We start from the raw sequence: 17,633 nt of genomic DNA on the forward strand, positions 1-17,633 counted from the left end.
ACGCATGAAGTTTCATGATCCTAGGCGTATGCGTTCTTGAGTTATCATCCGAAAACCATTTTACTATTTCGGTTCACCGTGACCTTGACCTTTGACCTAGGAACCTCAAAATCAAAAGGGGTCATTTGCGAGTCATGATGTATCTTACGTTGAAGTTTCATGATCCTAAGCGTATGCGTTTTTGAGTTATCATCCGGAAGCCATTTAACTATTTCGGATCACTGTGGCCTTGGCCTTTGACCTAGTGACCTCAAATTCAACAGGGGTCATCTGCGAGTCATGATCAATCTACCCATGAAGTTTCATGATCCTAGGCATATGCATTCTTGAGTTTTCATCCGGAAACCATTTTACTATTTCGGGTCACCGTGACCTTGACCTTTGACCTAGTGACCTAAAAATCAATAGGGGTCATCTGCAAGTCATGATCAATGTACCTATGAAGTTTCATGATCCTAGATCCAAGCGTTCTTGAGTTATCATCCGGAAACCACCTGGTGGACGGACCGACAGACCTACCGACAGACCGACCGACATGTGCAAAGCAATATACCCCCTCTTCTTCGAAGGGGGGCATAATAATAGAAATAATAATCATAATAGCATATAATTATAGTAATTATTGTTATTATTAATATAACAATTATTATCATTATTAGTAGTAGTATTTTTGTTATTACAGTCGTTTTTTTCATTATTTTGGGAATGGGGCCGTGCCCCTTAATATTGGGGAAAAACATCGTTTTGACTAAAATTGGTAAACTAGTGTTGTTGATTTTTTGCTAACAAACACTTTAAAAATAAGAAGAAAAGTGATTTGAATATTATATTTAATAAGGTTCAACTTATAACGCTGGATTTACATTAAATTAAATATTGAAACATATTTATTAAAATGTGTTTTTGTGTGGAAACCTTCATAGGGATTTTTAGGACCCTTTTTGGACAGTAGTAGTAGTAGTAGTAGTAGTAGTAGTAGTAGTACTAGTAGTACTAGTAATAGTAGTAGTAGTAGTAGTTTAGTAGTAGTAGTAGTAGTAGTAGTAGTAGTAGTAGTAGTTGTAGTGGTAGTAGTAGTAGTAGTAGTAGTAGTAGTAGTAGTAGTAGTAGTAGTAGTAGTAGTAGAAGTAGTAGTAGAAGTAGTAGTAGTAGTGGAAACCTTCATAGGGATTTTATGACCCTTTTTGGACAGTAGTAGTAGTAGTAGTAGTAGTAGTAGTAGTAGTTTAGTAGTAGTAGTAGTAGTAGTAGTAGTAGTAGTAGTAGTAGTAGTAGTAGTAGGTGTTTAGTAGTAGTAGTAGTAGTAGTAGTAGTAGTAGTAGTAGTAGTAGGGGAGCCAGACAACTCGCCCCAAAGCCAACTCGCCCCAAGACAAGTCGCCCCGAAAATCTGGACAAGTCGCCCCAAATATGTTGGACAACTCGCCCCAATCGAAAGACAACTCGCCCCAATTTTGTTTCTTATATATAGTATTATAGAAATTTTGTTCATATAAAATTTGTTAAGTTTAATGTATTAATATTCGTGATTATTGTTTTTAGGAAATGTAGTTGTATGATGTTTTTTTTTATTTCATATTGTAAAACTTTGTAATTCAATAATTGTTTACATACCGGATTGCTTTTAGTAAGAAATTGTTATTAGCTTTTTTATGATTGTGTTTATTAAAATAAGCCCCATTTAGTTCGTCTTGTTTTGAAAACGTGTGAAATGTTAAACGTTTATTTTGACGGCATGCTTTCATTTTCTGTTCAAAGATTGTTTAATGAGACATTTTGTATGATAGTTTGGTTTAATTAAAGAATAATGGAATGTCTTTGTGTTAGTTATGTTTTGAAAACGTGTGAATTGACGAAAATTAATTAAGCCGGCATGCTTTCATTGTCTGGTCAAAGATTTATTAATAAGACAAACGGTATGACAGTTTGGCGTGATTAAAGAATAAATAAGGTAACACGCTTAACCAGACAACAATGCTGTTTGCAAAGTAATTATAAGGGCTGACTATATATAAAGAGGGTATCTGAATGAGCCCAAAGTATGTGTTTTGTTTGTGTCGGACAATACTATTTGTGACTTGGAATACGATTGCTATATAGTTGTGTGGGTTTCAGTGCATCTGCCATGTGTTCAAACATATATGTGCTTATTTGATGTCGGATACAATAATTTTCTAGTGTTAGTTAGTTTTGTGTTTGTGTTTCTGCAATGTCAGAAGTGGCAAATTGTATACATTGTGGAAAGACAGTTGGGCAGAGGCAACGTGCTGTTTCTTGCGATGCCTGCGAGCGATGGCAACACATAGGCTGTGATTCTGGTAAGTAAACTTATAATATAATTATTTGTTGTGTCTTACATTTTTTAGGTCAGGCAGCTTTTGTTTCCCCATAAATAATGAATCTAAATTGTTGGATACTTGCATATTATCGGGTAATCAACCAATGTCCGTTAATCCGGTGACACATAACAGATGTGTTTTACGACCTGATAACGATCATAAAACCTTTGAGATAAATGTCAGAAGTCACTGAACCGTTATCTTTGCGTTATTTGGGTGATGTATACCGCTTTAAACTATTGCTCATGGTGTATTATTGAATGTGTTTACAGTTTTTTTACTTGTCAGTACAAATATATTTTAAACGTTTGTATAAATCCTTAGTATTGAACATTACTATCTGCTGAAATGATTGAATATTATGATAAAATGTGCATTCAGACTATTACTTTACAAATTACTGGTCTCTTGTAATAGTACTGATTCATTTTTATTTGTTTCAGACTGAAAGAAAAAACAACAGATGAACGCCTTGCCGACCTGCTAGAGTATGTGGACAGGATATGGCTTAAATCTTCGGTGTGGGGACCTGAAAATTGGAGCGTGTTTGGTCGGAGTGTCCGAACAAATAATGGCTGTGAAGGCTGGCACTTGAAACTAAATTAGCACGCCAAGAAAGCCAATTTGCCTTTCTACCTACTACTGACCCTTCTTTGTGAAGAGGCTTCCCTTCTCCCAACACAGGTGAAGATGGTATCAGAAGGAAAGCTATCCATGGGGCCAACGAAGGAAGAACACGTCTCTCCAGGGAAAAATCTTCAAGCTGTGGGAAGCGTACGAGAGCGGAGAATTGTCAGTCAACGGCCAACTGAGGAAATGCAGTGACATTTATGGACCAAATGCATGAACGTTGCTCATTTGATGTCTTTCTGATTGTTGGAAATGTTTCAACCCTTGTTTTTGAAAAGCTTGTTTGTGTGTGAAAGTTACTGTGTGTCTGTAATGTTTTACCATTATTATATTTTTTAAATGTTTGATAATATTCATCATTTATGGACCAAATGCCTGCCTGAAAGTTGCTAGATTGAATTGAAATAAATTATTGCTCATTTGTTGTTTTTTTTTTCTTCTGATTGTTAGAAATGTTTCAACCATTGTGTTTTAAAGCTTGTTTCTGTGTGAAAGTTTGTGTTTAATTATTACGGATGTTTGAAATGTTTGATAATATTCATCATGGCTCATTACAACCTGTGTTTGTAATGTTTTTAAAGTATTAAAGATGTTGGAAATGTTTGATAATATTTTGTGAAAGTTTGTGTTAATTATTACGGATGTTTGAAATGTTTGATATTATTCATCAAGGCTCATTACAAACTGTGTTTTAAAATTATTTCTAAAATGAGTTAATAAATGGAAATGTTTGATAATATTTTGAATTGTCTTTTCATTCATAAATCTGTGTTATTTATTTCATTTAATAGGCTAAAATTGATGCTTTGTATGTTTTCAATAAAAACAAATGTTAGTATCGTGAGTCTGTAATTGTTATAAATTATTAATAAAATTATGAATATAACACATTTCTATTTTTATTTTTTTCCCCATGTATTATTCGTTTTGTGTATTCAGCATTCCTTTTAAAGTCAAAAATGTTATTTAATACATTTTTTTCACAAAGAGTATTATATATATGACAAAATATTTCGTTGCACGCTGTCATTTAATTTGGGGCGAGTTGTCTTTCGATTGGGGCGAGTTGTCCAATATATTTGGGGCGACTTGTCCAGATTTTCGGGACGACTTGTCCTGGGGCGAGTTGGCTTTGGGGCGAGTTGTCTGGTAACCTAGTAGTAGTAGTAGTAGTGGAAACCTTCATAGGGATTTTTAGGACCCTTTTTGGACAGAAGTAGTAGTAGTAGAAGATTTTTAGGACCCTTTTTGGACAGCAGTAGTAGTAGTGGTAGTAGTAGTGGTGGTGGTGGTGGTGGCAGTGGTGGTGGTGGTCGATGTGGTGGTCGAGGTTGTGGTGGTGGTGGTGGTGGTGATGGTGGTGGTCGTCGTCGTAGTAGTAGTAGTAGTAGTAGAAGAAGTAGTAGTAGTAGTTGTAATAGTAGTAGTAGTAGTAGTAGTAGTAGTAGTTGTTGTAGTAGTAGTAGTATATATATATATATATATATACACACACATGAAACAGGTATGATTTGTACTTGGCCTTAACATAAATTTATATCAATTCTCACTGACCTGTGTTTTTGGAGGAGACATAAATGACATAGCAACTGTTCATGATCTTCACAGAACATCGCCAGTTTCTCAGTCGTGTGCTCCTCACATAACTCTATAGTATCGTCCACTTTGTTCGCAACATACCAGCTTTCACCGTCAAATTTCGCTGACACCGCGTGATCCTTAAGTAGCTTTTTGTGCATTTTCACACATTCGTCGCAGTATGTTTTAAAACATATTTTACAATGAAACAGTCCTTCATTATGTATGCCATCCTCTTCGCAAACAGAACAACAAACGTCGTAAAATACGTCTGATCCCTTTTGCTGCAAAGTGTTTAAGTTAGACGCCATTTTGTGATTTCTTTACAAAACCACTTTCGATTTCCATATGCCTAAACCGGTAGAGGCCAAATGGAAGACGGTATTTCGACATAATGAATATTCATTGTATTTAATGAGGCGCTTGGCAAAGCACAGCGCTTCAATGACATAGACTAGGCTACACCCAACTGAACATTAAAAGAGATGTGACTGGTTCCGAGCATGGATAATCCGAAGTACATGTACATGTAAATGTTTAGGATTTAAACAACTTGGCTTTAATATGTACAATGCTAATGTCAAATTTTAAATAATAACTTTGTGATGCATTTAATATATTTTTCAAAAAAATTTGGCTGGCATAAACGAAATAGACGTGTAAGAAACAAGTATTAAATTGCCAATACAGTTTTTCTTTCATTTAAGTATTAGAATAAGGAATATGTCATTTCAATTGATCATTTACAGTTCCATACAATCAATAGGTTAACAAGGTGAGGACAAAATAGGTGAGGATGTCGGTGCAGGATAGGTGTCCGACGGTGCACTTCCCTTTTGAGGCGGTTTGCTGTTTTACATAATTAGACATTTGTCATGTTGGTAAGACATAGTACCCGGAGACGCATCTTCCTTTCATCTTTTTTTGCCTTCTGTCATCGGAAATATTAATTGATGGTATCGTTAGAAACTAATAAACTGTGTCCATTATAGCGCAGGTCAAGCCTCTCACTCTTTTTCTCGTGATTTTATTAAGCCGTTATTATCCGCTTGAATTGCACAAAAATTGCACAAGAAGAGTTCACCATTTATTTACGTGTACAGTTTCAGTGAAAAGTGCTTAGATAAACTTAAATAGCTTACGTTTTGCAGAATAAGGCAGATAAAGACAGATAAAGACAATTATTTACCTCTATAAAGTGCGTTTTCCTTTTAAACAATAACCTTCATTTATGTAATATTCCGCAGATAGTTATACAAAGAAAACACTATCCAATATTCACGCCGTAACACTACATAGCTTGGCCACAATCAATATTGATCACAGAAAAACGTGACCTCTCTCGGTGATAGTAGTTGAATATATGTATAAGGTATAATATATAATGTATGCTTATATTTATTACAATGATCAATGTCAGCTGCACAGCATCTTTACTTTATACGTATTTAGACATTTGCGAACCATTTTAAAGCCAATGATATAGGATCAATGGCAGCATCAGTATACATGACATCCGGTATTTGGACATGCGCCAACATAAAATAGTCAATGTTACATGGTCACATATCAGCCGCGCACCATCATTATACGGGAAATCCAGTATTAATGCATGCGACTAACGTTCATAGTCTCATCTCAGCCTTGCACTAACTTAATACAGGACATCCGGTATTTTTGGACATTTGACTAAAATGCTATACTCAACGAAACACGATCCTTTGACCGACGCGCACCATCATTATTAGGAAATCCAGTTATTTGACGAATTCCCAACATGTTATAGTTTATGTTACATAATCACTGTCAGCCGCGCACCATCATTATACGGGATATCCAGTATTTGGACATGCCCAATCTGTTATAGTGTATGTTAAATAATCACCGTGAACGCGTACCATCATTATACGGAACATCCAGTATTTGGGCAGTCCCAACATATTATACTCAATATTACATAATCACTATCAACGCGCACCATGATAATACGGGACATCCAGTATTTGGATATATGACCAACATGTTATACTCAATGTTACATGGTCACTGTCAGCCGCGCACAATCTGTATACGGTTCATCCAGTATTTGGACATATGCATTACATGTTATATTCAATGTTACATAGTCCCTTGTGAGCAGCGCAACATCTTTATACCGGACAACGAGTATTTGGACATATGCATTACATGTTTTATTCAATGTTCCATAGTCCCTTGTGAGCCGCGCAACATCTTTATTCCGGACATCCAGTGTTTGGACATGTACCTACAATGGTATACTCCAAGGTATATGCAGTAGTCACTGTCAGACGCGCACCATCTTTATAGGGGACATCCGGTATTTGGATATATGCCTACAAGGGTGTGCTCCATGTTATATAGTCACTGTCAGCCGCGCACCATCTTTATACGGGACATCCGGTATTTGGATATGTACCTAACATGTTATACTCAGCCGCGCACCAACGTTTTACGGGTCATTCAGTATTTAGATGTATGCCTTACATGTTACTCATGTTATACGGTCCCTTGTCAGTCGCGCGCCATCTTAATACAGGACATCCGGTATTTGGACATTAGTCTAACATGTTATACTCAATGTGACATAGTCACAGTCAGCCGCGCTCAAAAGTTTTAAGGTACATTCAGTAATTTGATGTATGCCTTACATGTTATACTCAATGTTGTATGGTCCCTTGTCAGTCGCTTACACTCTTTATGCTGGACATATGGTATTTAGACATATGCCCAGCAAGTTAACGTCTATATGACATAGTCACCTTTTCAGCCGCGCGCCATCTTTATACGGGACATCGAGTATTTGGACATGTGCCTAACAGTAAAATGTCAAACTCGCGTCGAACAACATGGCATCGGATTCCCTTTATACGAGGAAGGTAGTTTGTGTTAATGCTTAACACGTTTACCGTGTTAACATTTTTTTATTTTTAAAAAGCATGAAATTGAGCCTCGCTCTGGGAAAACCGGGCTTAATGCATGTGTGTTGTGTCGTCCCGGAGAAGCGTTTGCGCTTTAATGGAATTTTGTTTTAAAGGAAATCCTTTCTTACGCACGAGCATTAAGCCCGGTTTTCCAACAGCGCGACTCAGCTTATGTTTCAAGTATAAAGTTATTTATAAAAGAGGCAATAAAACGCCAGGATTGACTGACCAACCCTAACATTTATACTGAAAGCTGGCACATATGCAATTTAACAGTTAAATGGCATCCAGATAGAGGAGTTTTCTGTGAAGACTGTAATACATGGTTTCATGCAGAATGTCAGGGCATGAGTTCAGTTACATATCAGTATCATTGTGATCACTCAAATGAACCGTGGCAATGTACAAACTGTGGTGTATTTCATTTTAACTCTACTTTCTTTGATCACACAAAGTCTATGCAATCAGATCATTCATTATCACATGTCAGTACAGACAACTCATCCGTCCTTACATGTATGCAATCCCCAGGCTCTGGGCAGCAAGCACCCTTACACTGTAGCACACCAGTCAGTAAACAAACATGCATAACTACAAACTCTCAATCTATGAGACACAACAAATTACCAACTCACAAATCACAGTATGTACAACACTTAAAAATTGTGACTGTAAACTGTCAGTCTGTAAAGAAGGAAAATTTGGCTTTTCAATCTATGCTAGCTACTGTAAAACCTGATGTTGTTCTGGGTAATGAATCATGGCTCAAGCCTAAAATAAAAAATTCAGAAGTCTTTTCATCTGATTACGATGTTTACAGAAATGATCGAAAAGACAGGACAGGAGGCGGGGTTTTTGTACTGGTTTCAAATAAGTTTAGAAGTCATGCGCCTGTTTAATTAAAATCTTCATCTGAAATTATTTGGGTAAATATAAAGCAAAATGGTAAAAAAGACCTGCTGGTCTGCAGTGCATACCGACCTGACAGGGATTTTACATGTATAGATGAGCTGGATCGTACTATCAGTCTGACTGATAAATCAAATAGTACAACTCTAATTGGGGGCGATTTTAACCTTGGGGAAATCAATTGGAAAAATAAAACTGTAGACTCTAATGCTTCACATCCAGAAGAATGTAACAAAATTTTAAACTTTGCAGATACTCATTCATTAAACCAAATAGTTGATGGACCAACAAGACTATCTGATACCACTAAGAAATGTCTTGACCTATTTTTCTTGTCTTATCCTTCCTTAGCCGAAACAGTTAAGGTCATTCCAGGTTTTAGTGATCACTGCATCCCTTTTGTTGATATGTTATCCTCTGCTAGAATAAATCGGAAAGAGAAACGGAAAATATTTCTGTTTGACAAGGCTAACTGGTCGGAAATCAAAACTGGTTTAATAAATTTTATAGATGTAAACAATATTAATGATATGAATGTCCAGCAGCTTTGGGACAAATTCAAAGTCTGTCTTAACAAACTTGTTGAAAAATACATACCAACTAAAACTGTTTCTGGCAAGCAGCATCTACCATGGCTGAATTCTGACATTAAAAAGCAAATAAAAAAACGTGACCGGCAAAATGAAAAAGACTAAAAATTACACTTTACTTCCAAACATTAAGAAGATCAGATCATTCATACAAAAGAAAATTTGTAACTCTTACTGGGACTACATGAACAACATAATATGTGATGAAACAGAACATAACTAAACGTTTTTCGAGGTTCATAAAAAGCTTAAAAAATGACTCATGTGGTGTAGCACCCTTGAGGGATGATGGGGTCTTAAAATCTAACCCCAAGGAAAAAGCTAAAGTCTTAAAAAAACAATTTTCTTCTGTTTTTACTAATGACACAAACAACTCATATCCAGATCTTGGTAATAGCCCGTATAAAAACGTGCCATCAATTAATATTACGGTGAATGGTGTTAAGAAACTCCTACTCAAACTGAATCCTTACAAGGCCGCAGGGCCAGACCAAATCAAACCAAGAATCTTACGGGAATGTGCAAATGAAATTGCACCTATTTTTACAATTCTTTTTAACAAATCACTTATTTCTGGTTCTATCCTTTCTGACTGGTCCATGGCTTTTGTAGCTCCTATTTTTAAAAAAGGTGAAAAGTACCTAGCTAGTAATTATAGACCAGTCTCATTAACATATATTGCTTGTAAATTGCTGGAGCATATCGTTGTTAGTAACATCTTAGACCATCTTGACAACTTTAATATCCTGGTGGACAACCAACATGGCTTTCGAGCGCGGCGGTCTTGCGAAACCCAACTTGTGGGTTTTATCCATGACTTAGCTTCTACCATGCAGAGAGACCAGATGGATTTTGCCATCATGGATTTTAGCAAAGCCTTCGATGTTGTACATCACGGTAGATTGTTGCTGAAACTAGCCCATTATGGCATCACGGGCACTACACACTCTTGGATTAAAGCTTTTCTTGGTAACCGTAGTCAACAGGTTGTTGTAGATGGGGCAACTTCCACCATGGCCCCTGTAATTTCTGGCGTACCCCAGGGGTCAGTTCTTGGGCCTCTTCTGTTTCTGCTCTACATTAATGATCTACCTTCGTCTGTGAAGTCAAACGTCCGTCTATTTGCGGATGACTGTGTCATGTACAGATCCATAAAAACTTTGGCTAACACTTATCAGTTTCAGAGAGATCTAGATAGTCTATCATTGTGGGAGCTGAAATGGAAGATGTCCTTTAACATAGAAAAATGTCATATCATGCATGTAACGAGAAACCGTAAACCATTAAAAACAGCCTACACTCTTCACAATCAACCTCTGTCTGTTGTAAACCAAGCCACTTATCTTGGCGTTGAAGTAAGCTCAACTTTAAACTGGTCACCTCACGTAAATAAAATTAGTAGTAAAGCAAGCCAGAGCTTAGGTTTCTTAAAACGAAACCTTCATTCTTCTAAAATGGAAACTAAGGCAGCGGCATATAACAGCATTGTTAGACCATCCTTGGAATATTGCTCTAGTGTGTGGGACCCTTACCATAAGAAAGATATTGATAAAATTGAAAATGTTCAGCGTCAAGCTGCCAGATTTGTAACAAATAATTACAGCAAGACACCGGGCACGGTCACAAATATAATTAAGGATTTGAATTGGAATACCTTGCAATCAAGAAGACAACATGCTAGACTTATTTTGTTCTATAAAATAGTATATAATCATGTTGATGTCAATCCCCTTCACTATCTCACTCCATACATTAGACACTCACGCCATCACCATCACATGGCATACCAAATACCACCAAGTACAGCTGATTACCCTAAATTTTCTTTCTTTCCAAGAACAGTTGTACAATGGAACACACTTCCATCTTATGTAGTCAGCGCTGATACGATCCCTGGATTTAAATCAGTGATGTCTACATCAGTGTTCCTTCCTTAGATCACCTGATTCTGCTTTTATCCTGTTTTTAACTCGACTAATATTCTCACCACATGCACAGTTGTATATGTATATATTTAAGTCTTAAGGTGTTAGGTTTTGCACCTTTTTTATCACTGTTGATAGGATTTTCCTGAGTGGATTGAGTAACTCGGGAAACCTATCAATCTATTTCTTTTGAACTTCCCACGCATGGCCATAATGTATCAGTATTGAACATAGCCATTATTATAGAAGAAGAAGAACATATATAATCCTTAAAGACCGAATTTTATTTCAGTTTTGTTTGTAAATTTTAATAATCGCATATCTTTTTAATGACGCGGGCATTATTTCATGTAATGAAAGTAAGGTGTCTTTTGAGTAAATATTCGCACAAATGGAAATTGTATGGCTAATAGGATAAGACCAATAATATAGGATTTGATAAACATGTACTTTAAAGTATAATCAGTTGCTATGTTATCTTATTTGAACCATTGTCGAATATACGCTTCATTTACATTTGTATTTGTTCAAAGATCGTGAAAGTATTTGGATATATGCCGTACATGTTGTACTCAATATTTCATGGTCACTGTCAGCCCTGTACCAACGTTAAATGAGACAGTATTTGGATATACATGTATGCCTTGCACGTTGTTCTCATTATTGCATGGTCCCTCGTCAGCAGCGCACACCTTTATACAGGACATCCAGTATATGGATATATGTCTACTTGTAATACTCAATGTTACAGTGTCTGCCGCGCGCTAACTTTATACGGGACATCAAGTATTTGGACACGTGCCTTACATTTTATATTCAGTATTACATGGTCACTGTCAGCCGTGAACCAACGTTACGCGAGACATTCAGTATTTGAACACAAGAGTTACATATTCCTTTGTTAGCCGCACACCATCTAAATTCCAGGACATCCAGTATTTGGATATATGGCTTACATATTGTACTCAAGAGTAACATGGTCAATTGATTGAAAAACATGAAAAGGAGTACTGAATGATGTTTTATTATTTAAATGACGACAAACATGAAAATATGTACAATTTTATTGCGAGACATTAAGACACATTTAAAAGTGGACATAAGATGAACATGGTATAAAATAACAATACTAGGCAAAAAAGGTAATGTTGAAATACACTTATGAAATTCCATTTATTTGTTGACTAAAATTAAACAAGGGACAAAATTATCACAAAACCAGGTTTAAATTTTTTTATTTATAATTAAACTTTGTCAAAGACGTGTACCGAGAAATTTTAAAATCTCACAATGATTGACATAGTTATGACCCGGACAAGCTCATTTATGACCATTTTTTACTTTTGAACTCCAAGTGTGACATTGACCTTGGAGATATCGACGTAATTCTTTCGCATGACACACTGTCTAATGATTGTGAACAAATGTACAGAATAATTTTAAAATCTCACAATGAATGACATAGTTATGGCCCAGACAATATCATTTATGGCCATTTTTGACCTTTCAACTCACAGTGTGATCTTGCAGATATCGACATAATTCTTTCGCATAACACACCGTCTAATGATTGTGAACAAATGTGCCAAATGATTTTAAAATCTCACAATGAATGACATATTATGACCCGGACAAGCTCATTTATGGCCATTTTTTACCTTCGAACTCAAAGTGTGACCTTGACCTTGGAGATATAGACGTCATTCTTGCGCATGACACACCTTCCAATTATGGTGAACAAATATGCCAAATGATTTTAAAATCCAACAATGAATGACATAGTTATGGCCCGGACAAGCTCATTTATGGCCCTTTTTGACCTTTGAACTCAAAGTGTAACTTTGACCTGGGAGTAATTCACGTTATTTTTTCGCGCGACACACCGTCTAATGATTGTGAACAAATATACCGAGTAATTTTAAAATCTCACAATGAATGACAGTTATGGCCCATATAAGATCATTTATGGCCATTTTTGACCTTGGAACTCAAAGTGTGACCTCGACGTTGCAGGTATCGACATTATTCTTTCGCAAAAAACACCTTCCAATAATGGTGAACAAATAGGCCAAATGATTTTAAAATTTCACAATGAATGACATAGTTATGGCCCGCACAAGCTCATTTATGGCCATTTTTGACCTTTAAACTCAATGTGTAAATTTGACCTTGGAGTTATTGACGTAATTCTTTCGCGCGACACACCGTCTAATGATTGTGAACAAATGTACAGAGTAATTTTAAATCTCACAATGAATGACATAGTTATGGCCCGGACAAGTTTATGGCCATTTTTTGAACTTTGAACTCAAGTGTAACCTTGACGTTGCAGACATCGACATTATTCTTTCGCATGACACACCGTCCAATGATTGTAAACAAATGTGCCAAATGATTTTAAAATCCCACAATAAAAGACATAGTTATGGCCTGGACAAGTTCCTTTATGGCCAGTGTGACCTTGACCTTGGAGTTATTGACGTAATTCTTTTGCGCGACACACCGTCCAATAATGGTGATCAAATGTGCCAAATGATTTTAAAATCTCACAATGAATGACATAGTTATGGCTCGGACAAGCTCATTTATGGCCAGTGTGACCTTGACCTTGGAGTTATTGACGTAATTCTTTCGCGCGACACAACGTCCAATAATGGTGAACAAATATGCCAGATGATTTTAAAATATCACAATGAATGACATAGTAATGGCCCGAACAAGCTCATTTATGGCCATTTTTTACCTTTGAAAAATGTGCTCAGGTGAGCTAACAAAATATAAAAAACAAGCATCAGAAGGCATTAAACATTGCAATATCAAATAAAAATACAGCACTTTCCAGAAAAGGCAAATCAAAGCAGAATTTAAGTGACATTTTAGGCTCATTTGCATATCTATTGATACTTAAGCTAAAGCTTTGACACCAGTCACTAAAAATACCCGAGAGACAGTTTTGACTGGGATGAAATTGACTGACTCAGTGAGGAATACGAGCAGAAGTTAGGGATGTGTCAATAAATTCAAATGAAAATTGTGTCTTGCATATCTTAACTGCATTCTTATGACGAGGTATAAAATTAGTCACTTAAAAAACAGAAGCTTGCTCCAATAAGTTCCCATTAGGTGGGGAAAAGACATAATTTATGTCAAAATTTACTTAAGAATTGAATAGCATTTTTCTGCATTTCAACAGTGTATGAACTGTCGGGAAAATTATGCCTAATTTGTATAAACGCTGGCTTAATTACAACACAAAATGATCTTTAAGCTGAAATTCTATCGTGGTAAGGGTCATAAAAGTTCTTTTTAATCTAGCCTATGAATAACTATTTTCAGTTTCGGTTTCATCTCCGTCAAATGGGTATATATCTTTGAAGTTCGCGATAAAATATAACGTCGTTTCGCTATCGACCAATAAAAAAACAACGCCATTAAGTTTCGCGCAAATCATAACGTCATTTTGACAACTTGTTTATGACCAGAAAGTATCTCTATGATTCATGTTTAAATTTGCGTACGAAGTGGGTTCATTGGAAAATGAAAAACCGGCCACATGAACAAATTATCCAATCAGAATGCAGCATTCATATGAGAGTAACAGAAGTTGTAATTATTTGTCCATAACTCTGTTCTCTGTGAATCAGAGCACATGGAAAGTGCGTCTTGAAAATCTGCACTTCATGCTTAGAAATACTTTACCAGTTAAGATATTCAAAAAACAACAGTAGTAATTTTAGCCACAAGTTTGAGCACTGACAGACATAATAAAGCAGTTTTCATTTTCTTCAAACTGTCTGCAAACAATATAGTTTATCAACATTCGCACCTTGGATGCAAGAACACTGGCCATTTAACACAAAAGTTCTAAAAAATCACAATCTAATGTGTACAGTTTTATCAGTAATTTGCTTTCATTTGGCACCAAATATCTCATAAGATATCACAATAAAATGTGTACACCTATCTCATAATCATTTATAAACATACTCCTCTCACAAAAAATATCTAAACAGTTTAAGAACTAATGTGTACACTTTCATAAAAATCTTAACACTTATATACAGGCATTGGTTTGCACCAAAGTTCTGTTTAACAATTCACAAATTAATGTGTGCCATTTCATTATAAATCTTACTAATAGCTAATAATATATCTGGCACAAAAGTTGTTTTTACAATTCACAATCTAATGTGTACAATTTCATATGAAATCTTTTCACTCATAGCTAGTCATAGGTCTTGCAGACAAGTTGTTATAACATTTCACAATCTAATGTATTGTTTCATTAGAAATCTTCTAACTAATAACTAGTCATAGTTCAGACACTAAATATCTCATAACAATTCACAATCTGTGTACAATTTCATAACAATACTTTAAACTAACAGCTATATTAGAAATGTCACTTAAAAGCTAACCATAGGGTGGCACTTGAATTCTCTTAACAATTCACAATCTAATTCACAATAAAATGTGTACAAAAAACTTCTAACTAACAGCCAGTCATAGGCCTATCTTTTGAAATAAAGTTCTCATAACAATTCACAATCTAATGTGCACAGCTTCATTACAAAACTTCTAACTAAAAGCCAGTCATAGGTATATCTCTAGAAATAAACTTCTCATAACAATTCAGAATCTAACGTGCACAGCATTAAAAATCTCATTTATAGCTAGTCATAGGTATGGCAGTCAAGTTCCCATAACAAATAATCTATAAAATAAGCCAGTAGATTATAATATAAACCAAACATTTAAAACAAGGCACTTGAGACAGGCAGTCTGGCGCAATGGCTTTCATGATGTGGCCTTATGGTGATCTTCGTTCTGTCTTTCTACATTCATTGTAGTCAGTGGGTAGTACAATGATGAAGCTATCTGAAAAAATAAATCAACTAAAATTTTAAACACTTTCAATTCTTTTACTGACAAGGCAAAAAGATCAATCTGTTTGAAATGACTACATTTTATTTTTGCTTGACATGCTTTACTCCCTTATGGCTTGGTCACTAATATATTCCATGCAACTACACAATGAGAAGGATAATTTTAAATGCTTATTTGTTTAAGCGTGCTCTAGCTATGAAATGGCAATAGAACATCCAAACAAGAGCTAAGTTTGTGAAACACAATGCCCCTTATAGCGCTTTGATGTCCATCATCAGCTACTTAAGAGCAAACAAGCAAATTCATTGAATTGATATCCCCCGCCATTATACTTTTGGACACAAAAGTTTTCTGGACAGATGGACAACTCTAACATGCATCATCCTCTTATCCATATACATGCTCATACCAAGTTTCAATGAAATCCGCCAAAGCACTTCCAAGATATGGCTCTGGTCACAAAAGTGCCGGACGGACGCACGGACAACGCCAAAACAATATACATCCGCCTATGGAAAGGGATAACAAAGCCCATAACTTCACCACAAATCAATGGACCGGTTTAAAACTCACACTTCATCTGTAGACTTTTCATTTTATAAGCAAGGTTACATTTTAAATGTAAAGGTCACAGTGACCTTTGACCTAGTGACCTCAAACCATGTTTGATTGTAGATCTCAATGAGATGCATGCTCATGTGAAGTTTAAAGAACACAGACCCAAGAGTTTTCATTTTATGAGCAAGGTTACAGTTTTGGGACAGACACACACATACAATTACAGACAGACAGACAGACAGGGACAGATAGGCCAAAATCACCTTTCAGTTGTTAAGACTATTTTCTGTCAGAAACCTAAAATAACTCTGAAGGCATATTTATTTCAAATGGAATATCTGAAAATGATACAGATTTATGAAGTTGTTGCAAGCCTAATTTAACTTTAATTTTAAGTGCCTGAATTAATTTCTGTGAAATTTCAGTTCGGAGTTATGCATGGAGGAGTCATATTCACAGTCTAATGACATCATACTGTTGATATGTGGGACATCAAGTTATGCTTGTTTTTAATATTATATTATGTGCTGATGTTTTTGATTTGCTCAGCATGACAAAGATGGTCTTCTAAGCCTCACTGATTAAGTCATTTTCAATCATTACAATAAATCCTTTTTCAATATAAGAGAATAATGGAATTACTATAGCTTTATAAAATAGACAAACAAGCAAATTCGTTAAATTGATATCCCCCGCCAATATGCTTCTGGACACAAAAGTGTTATATTTGACACTAAAAAAGCAGTTTTTTAGATACAAAAGGCCATAACTCCGCTATTAACAGATGGTGTACAATGCCATTAGGCCTGCATCATCTTATTATATATATATATATATATATATATATATATATATATATATATATATATGTATATATATATATATATATTAATATATATATATATATATATATATATATATATATATATATATATATATATATATATATATAGAGAGAGAGAGAGAGAGAGAGAGAGAGAGATAGATATATATACATATATATATATATAGAGAGATAGATATATATACATATATATATAGCACCAACCCTGTTTAAATTTGACTGACATCTCCAGGTGTAGGTCAACTGTCAGCTGATTGAACAGCTGTTTTCATACAAATATAGGTCATGATCTTTCAAATTTTCCCACGCACCTGATAAACACTGTCTACTCTGGTGGAAAGTGTACTTCAGTAATGTGAATTGCTGTTATAGTCAAGGGTGTACTATGGTAGGGATAAGTTATTTAATTTTGTGTGTAATATGTTTAAAATG

The sequence above is a fragment of the Dreissena polymorpha genome, chromosome 7 (genome assembly GCF_020536995.1).
Source record: "Dreissena polymorpha isolate Duluth1 chromosome 7, UMN_Dpol_1.0, whole genome shotgun sequence".
NCBI lineage: Eukaryota > Metazoa > Mollusca > Bivalvia > Myida > Dreissenidae > Dreissena > Dreissena polymorpha.